Source organism: Furipterus horrens, unplaced genomic scaffold (assembly GCF_987537825.1).
Source record: "Furipterus horrens unplaced genomic scaffold, mFurHor1.1.pri manual_scaffold_7, whole genome shotgun sequence".
In the NCBI taxonomy this organism is placed as follows: domain Eukaryota; kingdom Metazoa; phylum Chordata; class Mammalia; order Chiroptera; family Furipteridae; genus Furipterus; species Furipterus horrens.
The window spans coordinates 134,599,720-134,609,547 of record NW_028327177.1 but is presented as its reverse complement, the minus strand read 5'-3'; the positions used below and the strand labels follow the sequence as shown (position 1 = coordinate 134,609,547).

The following is a 9,828-nucleotide window of genomic DNA, read 5'->3' as shown; positions in this document are numbered from 1 at the left end:
GTATCCTTCTGGTTATCTATTGTTGCATAAGAAACCACCTGCACAATTTAGTGGCTTAACATACAATGTTTGTTTAAGAATCTGTATTATGGGCACGACATAGTGAAGACAGCCCATAACTAAAGAGGCGTGAAGGCTGGGGGCTGGAATCATGCGGGACCATGTTCACTCATACATCTAGCACTTGATGCTGGCTGTCAGCTGGCACCTTTGGCTAGAGAGCAGAACACCCGCACATGGCTTTCCCATGTAAGCCAAGCTCTCTCGCCATAGGGTGGCTGGGTTCAAGGGGGAGGGTCCCAAGAAAAAGCCATATCACCTTCTCTTAAATTTACCTTGGAAATCACACAGTATCATTTCTTCCAGTTTATTGACTAGAAGCAAGTCACTAAGGCTGTCTATATTTAAAGGGAAAGGAATTATAGATACCCCCTTTTGATAAGAAGAATGTGGAAGAGTTTGTGGATATTAAAAAAAAAAACAAAAACTCACCCAAGGTTATTTTTATTGATTTTTAACAAGAGATGAAGAGGGAGAGAGAGAGAGAAACAAAGATGTGAGAGAGAAACATTGATTGGCTGCCTCCTGTAAGTGCCCCAACCAGGGATCGAACCTGCAACCTTTGGTGCACAGGACAACACTCAACCTATGGAGCTGCCCAGTCAGGGTAGCTTGTGGCCATTTCTAAACCATCACGGCTAGTATTATTATAGTGGCCTGGTACACTCCAGCTTCCAGTAGGTGAATTGCCCACTTCTTAGTCTTACCTCCCTGTGGTGGGGCAGGGGTTCATTGGGTCACTAAGGTCTCCGTGCTTTGCTGCTCCCGAAGTGAATCTGGGTGCTGTCCACTGCAGTTCATAAAGATCACAGAAGTGAATCTCCTCTCACAGGAGCTGGCCCTGGCATTTGTTCTCCAGTTCCTTTGGATGACATCCCTATTGGCCCCATAGAAGCTGAGGTGAGGGAGGGACCTGGGCAAGGCACAGCCAGGAGGGCAGGTGGCTTTACCAGCAGGACTATGACCCCAACAGGCTGTACTCATCCAGGTGTTGTGGGTGACCATGGGGGTAAGCTGATGGCTTAAACAAGCTCCGTCACAAGCCTGCACTGAGGATAGGATGCCAAGGTCACTGTCTGGGGGTCAGGTCATGGTCTTAGGTTTCCCACTCTGTCAGCTGGGAATTAGTGAAGGTCCATGGGCTGGGCATTTGGAACAGATCATCATATTATTTGGAAAGCTGGGCTAGAAGCCAACTTCTCCTGGCAATGGTTGACAGGGTCACAAGCTGCTCTCATAGGAAACAGGGGAAGACAAAGCAGAGAGAAATCTCCTGCCTTTTTCCACGGGACATGAATTCATGTCACAGTGCATTTGAAATCCACAGACCTGGGGTCTAATCCCATAATCCCAGAGAGGTGAGAGAGAGAGAGAGAGAGAGAGAGAGAGAGAGAGAGAGAGAGAGAGAGAGAGAGAGAGATTTTGGGGGGGCTACTTCTTTAGGGAAGATCCAGAAAGCCTTCATATCAATGGTGGGGGCAGGGAATAGGAGCAGCATCACACAAGAGCTAAAGAATAAGCTGGGAGGGGCTCGGGGGAATGAGAAGGTGCAGAGCGGTCGGGGGGGGGGGGGGGCTGTCAGCTGACCCCAGGCCCCATCCAGCCTCAGCTGCCCCTCTTCTGCTGCCCCTTTATGGCAGCAGGTTCCTGTCCCCTCTCAGTGGCTCTTCCCCGTGAGTCTAAGAAGGGCTGTGGCCCTGTGAGCCACACATGGGGCAGGGAGCTCCATCAGACCCTCTAATACAGCCCCCAAGGGCATCAGGTCTCTGCCTGTGCTCGCTCCATCACAGGGAACTCCAGGGCCAGCTGGGCTGCCTCTGACTATAGTGACCCAGGCACATTGGGCCCCCCGCTCCAGACCTCAGCCATCTCACCTGTAAAATGACCAATGTCTAGAGCAGTTTCTCCTCAAGTGGGGCTTGCGAATCCCATGGCCAGCAAGGGTATTTCAGAGAAAAAGCCAGCCTAGGGCTCATTTTTCCCAGAAGCAGGCCCCGAGACAGAGATTTGAGTGCAGGTGTTTCACCTGGCAGGTGATTCCAGGAAGCTCTAGTGGAGGAACGAGAAGGCAGACAATGAAGGAAAGGGAACCAACCCCGGGTGTGTGGATAAGTATTTGCAACTACAGCTTAGTCCCCCTGGGACCTCTGGGACACTGTGTGGACCAGCCGCGGAGCACCCCACCCGAGCCCACTAAGGGTGAGGGCTGCAGCCAGGGATCTCAGCTCCCTGGCACTTCCAGCCTGCCGTGTGCCAGTCGAGCACGGTCCCGAGGCCAGAGAAATCCCCCAGGCTGAGGATTGTGCATGTTTACAGGGAGAAGCCATCAGTGCCCGTGAGGACTGGGAGTGCGAGGGGACAGAGTAAGGTGTGGCAGGGTCTGCTACCCAGACAAGCAACCCTGTTCAGGTACATGTCGTAAATGCGAGATGAGCAATAATTTCCATAGAAATCCGTCACCTTTGTAATAATTAGCATGGCCCCGAGATGGCCTGTTCAGCTCACTTTATTTTCAGTAAAGAAAATGCCATTAACTGTAGTTCAACTTGCTAGAATATTTTTATGCCACGTTCATATTATTGCTTATATTTGTTGTTATTTTCACTTTATTGTTACTATTATATGGTAGTATGACCCCAAATCATAAAGATGGATCAGTATTTCCAAAGAGGCTCATTAAAGCCTAAAAGTAGTATGGAAAATAGTAACAAAAACCTGCAGTATAAAATGTGATTATGAATACCAGTGTAGATGAGGCTGTGGAATGAGATCCTTTGATACAAACAGGAAAAAACAAGTGCAAATCAGAAACACAGATATGGGAATGCATATGTGAAAATGGGATTTTGTTAGCTGGTAATACATTTCCTCAAGTCCGGAAGGCACCCCCTATTATGCAGTTTTGTCAAGTAGTGGCACAAAGCCATTGAGACCTTTGCATCACTTTCACAGCGGGCCCTTTAAGTTAATAAGAAAACCAATCAAGTCTCTCCAGAATGTGGAAAGTACTAAAGTCCAGTGTGATAGCAATGCATTTTTGTCATTAAAGACAGAGAAAAGATCAGAACCAAAGAAGCATCATCCAAGTTGTTCAACTTGCAGTGAAAACCAACACAAGTCACACTATGGCTTGTAAATTGAGTCATAGGCTACTGAGAAATATTATGATCTGAGAAAAAGCAGAGCAAGCTCTTGGCAAAACTCCTCGATCCAACAACACTTCTGGATGTCACATAAAATCAATGGCACGTGGTGTCCTGTCCTGAGTGAGTGCTAGCAGACAATCGGCTTGATTGTTGAATTAAACCACTGTGGCAAGCCTTGTTCATTGTGGATGCAGAATTTATTCCATCCCTTCTTTCTTGATAACAGCTCCCTGATTTTGATCCATGCACCAAGATCTCCAGTGGCAGGCAATTGATGACAGGTGGTCTAAATCAACCATGGCCAGCCCATTTCCCACGTTCAAAGTCTCCCTGCTGGTATCGGAGACCCAGGTCTGGTCAATGAAATATGATGGGAAGTCTGCGGAAGGTACTTCTATAAAAATTTTGTTTTTTAAAAAATAAAATAGGCATACATGCTGGGACCTCTCTTTCCCTTCCTTCCTAACATAATTATGGTCATGATGCCTGGTGCTGGGCAGCCATCTTGAAGCAACTAGCACAGGTAAAGCCTGAGCCAATTCTACACACCAGCACTGACATTATTAAATTGAGTGTCTGCCTACTTCCAGCCTTCCTTATGGCGCAGAAGTAAACCTATCTGTTCAAAGCCACTCTATTACTGGAAACTGACAGCATTCCTAATGGGTATACCACTAATGTGTCTGCTCTCCACATATTTGCAGGAAACACATGAGGGAAATGTACCTGATGACTTTTTGTTCTATTTATCACTGAACTCCTGTGCAAGATAAGATGAATAAGCTTATGGATCCCAGTTGGGGTTAGCCATGGGGAGCCCCAGCAGGAAAGGGAGAGGAAAGAGGCAGAGATCAAGGCATTTAGTCTCCTGGGTCCCCATCTGTGAGTCTCCATGTGTCAGAGGTATCCTTCACTGCGGGACCACTGGCCCTCCCAAGGTAGCCAGAGCTCTGCCGGTGCTCCTGGAGGTTACTGCACCACTCCTCGGGGTTCTCCTACACACTCACATCTGTAAATAGTCTTTTTGTAAGTAAGATTTCCTAAAAGCATCCGATTTTGAGTGTGCCATTATCTGTGTGTACATTAACTGACCAACCAGCATCAATTCATAGATTTAAAAGAAAACACACACACACACACACACACACACACACACACACACACACACACAACCTTGCAGCTGAACACCAATCACACACCACTATATTTACAAACACCAGCTGGCAGGCAACAATCTGGCTCCTGATCTTGATATGTGTAAAAACAAATAGCAAGAAGGGTCAGAGCCCTCTATTTATGTCCTCTCCAACTATGTCTTTTCAGACACTGTGCAGAGAGGGAGACAGCAAGTAAGAGGCACTGTTAAGGAACAGATATGCATGTGAGGTTTTAGATATAAGAGATGAGATACAGCATCCCTTTGTGGCTGTCACTCTTTGCCACAGGTGGCCAGCTCAAGCAGCATCTCAGGGTCATGTTCAGAATCTTGGTTACCCGGAGAACCTTTGGCTTCAGGATAAGACTACCGCCATTTTTCATGTAGGAGATAACATATCAAAATTTGAAGACAGAATGGTGGTGCCAAGGTTCAGCTTTTGAGAATATGACTCTTTCCCTACATACGAACGTTTTCTTCTCTTGGCAGAAAAATAACTCAATATAAAGGCAACCACTAGAAAAATTAAAAGCAGACTATAAACCTTCAAATCATCAGACAAAAATACAAACACATGTGTGCACACACATGCATATCAAAGAAAACAAAAAAAACACATAGTAAAACAGAGAACAGAGGAAGCATTAAAATAGAAAACATAGAAGATGACAGAATTAAGACTAATAGAGCAACTATATCAACAAATATAAGTAGGATAAACCCTTCCTTATAATAGAAAAAAGATTCTCACATTGGATCACAAAACAATGTCCTATTGTGTGTTGTATAGAAGAGATGTATCTTGACCAAATCAACATGGAAAAGTTAAAAATAAAATGTAAACCAGATACATAAAAAAATACTGAGCTGAGGCTGCAATGCTGCCATCAGTCAAGGTTACATTCAAAATAAAAATGTTAAATGAGACAAAAGGAAGTTAAACGAAAAAGAGAATAGTGTCCATGTTAAGAATCTAGTTTTTAGACATCTCTATGCACCAAATAGCATAACTTCAAAATCAAGATGAAGATATTATAGTTAAGAAAAACAGTATACAGAAAATGCAAATGGAAATTGGACAAAACACATTTTTAATTGAGCCCACCAGCTCATAACCTATCAAGAAAACAAAAGATAGGGAGGAATGTGGAAATTCTAAATAATATTAACTATGATTGAGATTGAGGTGCAAAAATCTCAAATAAAATACAAGCAAATATAAATCAACAATTTCTCAAAAGAATCATTAATCACATCCAAGTAAGTTCATCCTAGTAACATCCAGGTGGTTCAATAATATTAGGGAATCTCTAAAGAAATTGACCATATTAATAGATCAAAGAAGAATGAGATAATTTCTCAACAGATGCACAAAAAGAGATTTGACAAACACCCACATCCAATCCTGCTCAAAACTAACAAAACCGTAACAGAATAGCAAAATCATGTATGGATGATGTGATCGAAAAGCGCACACCTCCCAGAGATGGTAAGAGAATTCAGGTTGAGGGCAGATTCCAAGGTTAATATACAAAACTCAGTAGCCTTCCTTTATGTTTAAAAATAAAATACAACCTGCCAGAAAACGTAACAGCAAGAAATTGAAGTGGCGACAGCACTCAAAAAAGATAAAATATTCAGAAATACATTTAAAAGATATATAAGGGCCTTTACAAAGATAATATTAAAGGTATACAGGGACCATTCTATTCTGTGCTTTTAAGTAGAAAGACACAGTATTATTAAAATGCCAATGCGCAATTAATCTATTAATTCAATGCGATTCTAACTGAAATATAGTTGACCCTTGAACGAAGCGGGGTTAAGGGTGCCAAACCCTTGAAGTCAAAAATCTGATTATAACTTTTGATTCCCTCCAAACTTAAAAACATTCCTCAGTATCCACTGGGGATTGATTCCAGGATGCTGTGCAGATATCAACACCTGCAGATGTACAAGTCTCTTATATGAAACAGCACAGGACAGTCAGCCCTCCGCATCTGCAGACCCCCAACTGTGGATTGAAAATACTGTTTCTCATCAGTGGATAGGTCAATCTTTGGATGCAAAACTGAGGCTACAGATGGCAGACTGTACATTTATTGAAAAAGTCCCCGTGGAAGTGGACCTGTGAAGTTCAAAACCATGTCGCTTAAGAGTCAATTATACTCATAGGATTTTTCTTGTTTGTCAGGTGGGGAACTTGTCAAAAAAATGATATGAAACTCAACTGTGGGAATAAATAAGAGCCAGGAAATCCCTGAAAAACATGATGGGGCTAGACCTATCAGATGATAAAACATATTATGAAATTATAATTTGTAAAGCAATGTGGTATTTAAAGACAAAATTGATCGATAACCCAGTGGATCAGAACAGGAAACCAGAAGCAAATCTCAATACATATGAGCAGTCAATTTCTGTTTAAGGTAATATTTAAATTAGAAGATAAAGGCGGTAGGAAAATTAATCATGTTCGGGGAAAGAAAAAAGTGGAAGCCCTATTCCATTCCTTAAGTCAAAATAAATTCCAAATGGATACAGGATTTATATATTAAAAATAAGATCATAAAATACCAGAAAAAAAAGAATAGGTGAATTTATTTATAATATTTATGGCAGTGAATGCAGCACACCAAACCCAGGATCCCTCAATTGACTATATAAACATTTAAAACTTCTGTGTGGTAAAATACACTATAAATCAAGATAAAAAAACAAACCAGGCATAAGTGCCCGTGACATGTGTGACCGGCAGAAGGGCTCATTTCCTCAATCCTCAAAGACTTAAAACAATGCAATACAAAATAAAGAATGTAAACTAGCAGTTTAAAGAGAAATACAAAGGGCTTATAAAAGTCTTGACTCCACTCATAATTAGAGAAACGACAATTAAAGCAGTAAGGTATCTTCTTTGTTTCTCCTATCAGATTGGCAGAGGTCAGTAGGTATGATAACAGCGAGTGCCTGGGAGCTGTTGGGAAACACACTCGGATCCTACTGGTTGAGGAAAATTGGGGCAACTTTTGGAAGGCTGATTTGGCAATATCTGTCAAGATCCTTTAACCCAGAATTCGACAGCTCATATTTTTAATTCACAGATCTACACTCCAAAGTCTTTCATTTAGATAAACAAGAATGTTCAAGAAATGTGCTTGAAGACAGTTTCCCTCTCTAGGGCCTCGCTCTCCAAAGCCTTAGCTTAGTGGGTCTCAAATTTTGATGTGCACCAGAATCAATGGGGGCCTTGTTAGAAGGCAGGTTGCTAGGCTGCCGTCTGATTCAGCGGGTCTGGGGAGGACCCAAGAATCTGCATGTCTAACAAGTTCTTCAGGGGTGCTGATGCTGCTGGTCTGAGAGCCACACCTTTACGGAGTAGGGAGGGTAGAAGGTTGGGGGCCTGGAGAGGTAAGTTCCTTTGAGCGGAAGGAGGAAGAGACAAGGTAGAGAGGGACAGGACTCTTCCCAGGACTGGAGTGGGTGGGGTTGTCCAGAGAGGGATATTTGAGAGTCCTAAGGAGATAGGACCTTTAGTCCCTGTTCCCAGCCTCAAAAAAGACTCCTCCCTTCCCTCCCCAGAGCCAAGGGAGCCACCACCTACTGTGGGTGAATCCATAGGCTTGGATAAGGGGTGCATTAGCCATGAGCAGACAACATGGATGGAAAATCAAAGCCAAGCCATCCTGGAAAGAGAAAGGCATCTATCTCCATTTGAGATATAAGCCTGAGAGGCGGAGTGTCCTGCTGACTGAGGTTGGAGTTCTGGGGACTCAGCTGTTTTGATGTGATTCTGAAAAATAGTAACATCTTTTCAATAAATGGTGCTGGGAAAACTGGATATTTACCTGCAAAGGAATGAACTTGGACTCTTAACCTTATACCATATACAAAAATTAACTCTTACATAAAAGACCTAAATGTAAGAGCTACAACTGTAAAACTCTTAGAAGCAAAATAACACGAAGCTCCTTACAACCTAAAAATCATGGTGGAATAAAATTCTTACCTGTTCCACGAATTTAGATGGAGAGACACCTGGACAGTTGAACCTATGAGCGGCAGGTATCCCTCATTGGTCGGCAGGTAAACTTATGGTGAGAGGCTGAAAACAAGAGCACCCCTTTCACAATTACGACACTACGGTAGTCTTTCCCTCCCCCTCCTCTTATCAAGGCAAAACTTACATACAATGAAGAAATCTGAAGTGTAGAACTTGACTTTTTACATATGCACATGCTTGTCCAGCCACTGCCCAGATCAAAATATACAACATCTCCAGCACCCCAGATAGCTCTGTTATGGCCCTTCCCAGTCAACAGTCCCTAAGGTAATGTTAACTACCACTAAACTTTAGTTCTGCCTGTTTTTAAACTTCATATAAATAACTGGAGTCAGAGTTATTACCCTTTTGTGGTTGGCTCCTTTTACTCAATACAATGTTTTAAAGCTTCATCCCTGTCATTTGTATGAGCCAACGGTTTGTTCTTTTTCAGTGCTGTGTCATATTCCGTTGCGCAATAAATCACAATTTGTTTCTACTTAACCTGTTGGACATTGGGTTGTTTGCTGCTGTGGGCCGTTATGAATAAAGCTGCTATGTAACACCCGTGTGTCCTTTGGTGGACCTAAGCGCCTTTTTGTCTCTTGGGTATATGCTGAGGAAAAGAATTACATCATAGTTTGCCTATGTTTGGTACCTTAGTAGGTATTGCCAAATTATTCCCCTAACTATATCAATTCACTCTCCCACCAACAATGGACAACAAGTCTGGTTAATCCTCAATCTTGCTACATTGTCCTTTTAATTTTAGTCTTTCTGATGGGAACACAACATTAATTTTTAATTTTAAAAAATATTAAAACTAAGAACTTTTTACTGACCCAAAACAAGTGGTCCATGGATGCTGAATGTTTGACAGCCTTGTTGGACTGTAAGTATTCAGCAATTCCCTGGTGATGTGTGGGTGTTACTGTCTATGTATGTGGCAGAGTCACAGATGGATGCTGCTCCAGACCCCACCCTCCTTGCCTTGGAACAGATCCTTCATTTCCCCACCAACAGGAAGAGCTTACTTGGGATCCCAGAGGGAGATGTTTTCCATCACCAGCAACATCTGGGCAACATCTGGCAAGCCCATCCCAGGACAGGGAGATGCTCTTCTGAAGAAAACACATAATTTACTTGATTCTTTTTATTCTCCCATACTTTTCCTTATTCTCTTCTTCTCTTCCTGCCTCCCCTCCCCCCAGCCCCATCACCCATTGGGCTTCCTGGTCTAGGCCCCTAATCCAGCCCTTCCCAACTCCCTGCCTTGGACTCTGCTGGGTCTGGTTGTCTGGTTTCTCCCAAACCTAGGCAGCCTGAGACCCTCATGAACTCAGGTCCCTGAGCAGCAGGCAGGGGCTTCTAATTCCAGGAATGTTGAAGTTGGTGGGATTCTCTGGTCCAGTGTTCCCCATTTTACA

General features: G+C 43.1%; 1 long non-coding RNA gene across 1 annotated transcript; it reads right to left on the bottom strand.

Annotated features, from left to right (window-relative positions):
• Window positions 1-6,961: 6,961 nt before the first annotated feature.
• On the bottom strand, window positions 6,962-9,557 carry LOC150005278 (uncharacterized). Its single transcript, XR_016512323.1, has 3 exons — window positions 9,436-9,557; window positions 8,369-8,464; window positions 6,962-8,152 (listed from the first exon to the last, which is right to left on the bottom strand). It is a non-coding gene; the product is annotated as an uncharacterized LOC150005278 (long non-coding RNA).
• Between the last annotated feature and the right edge of the window lie 271 nt (window positions 9,558-9,828).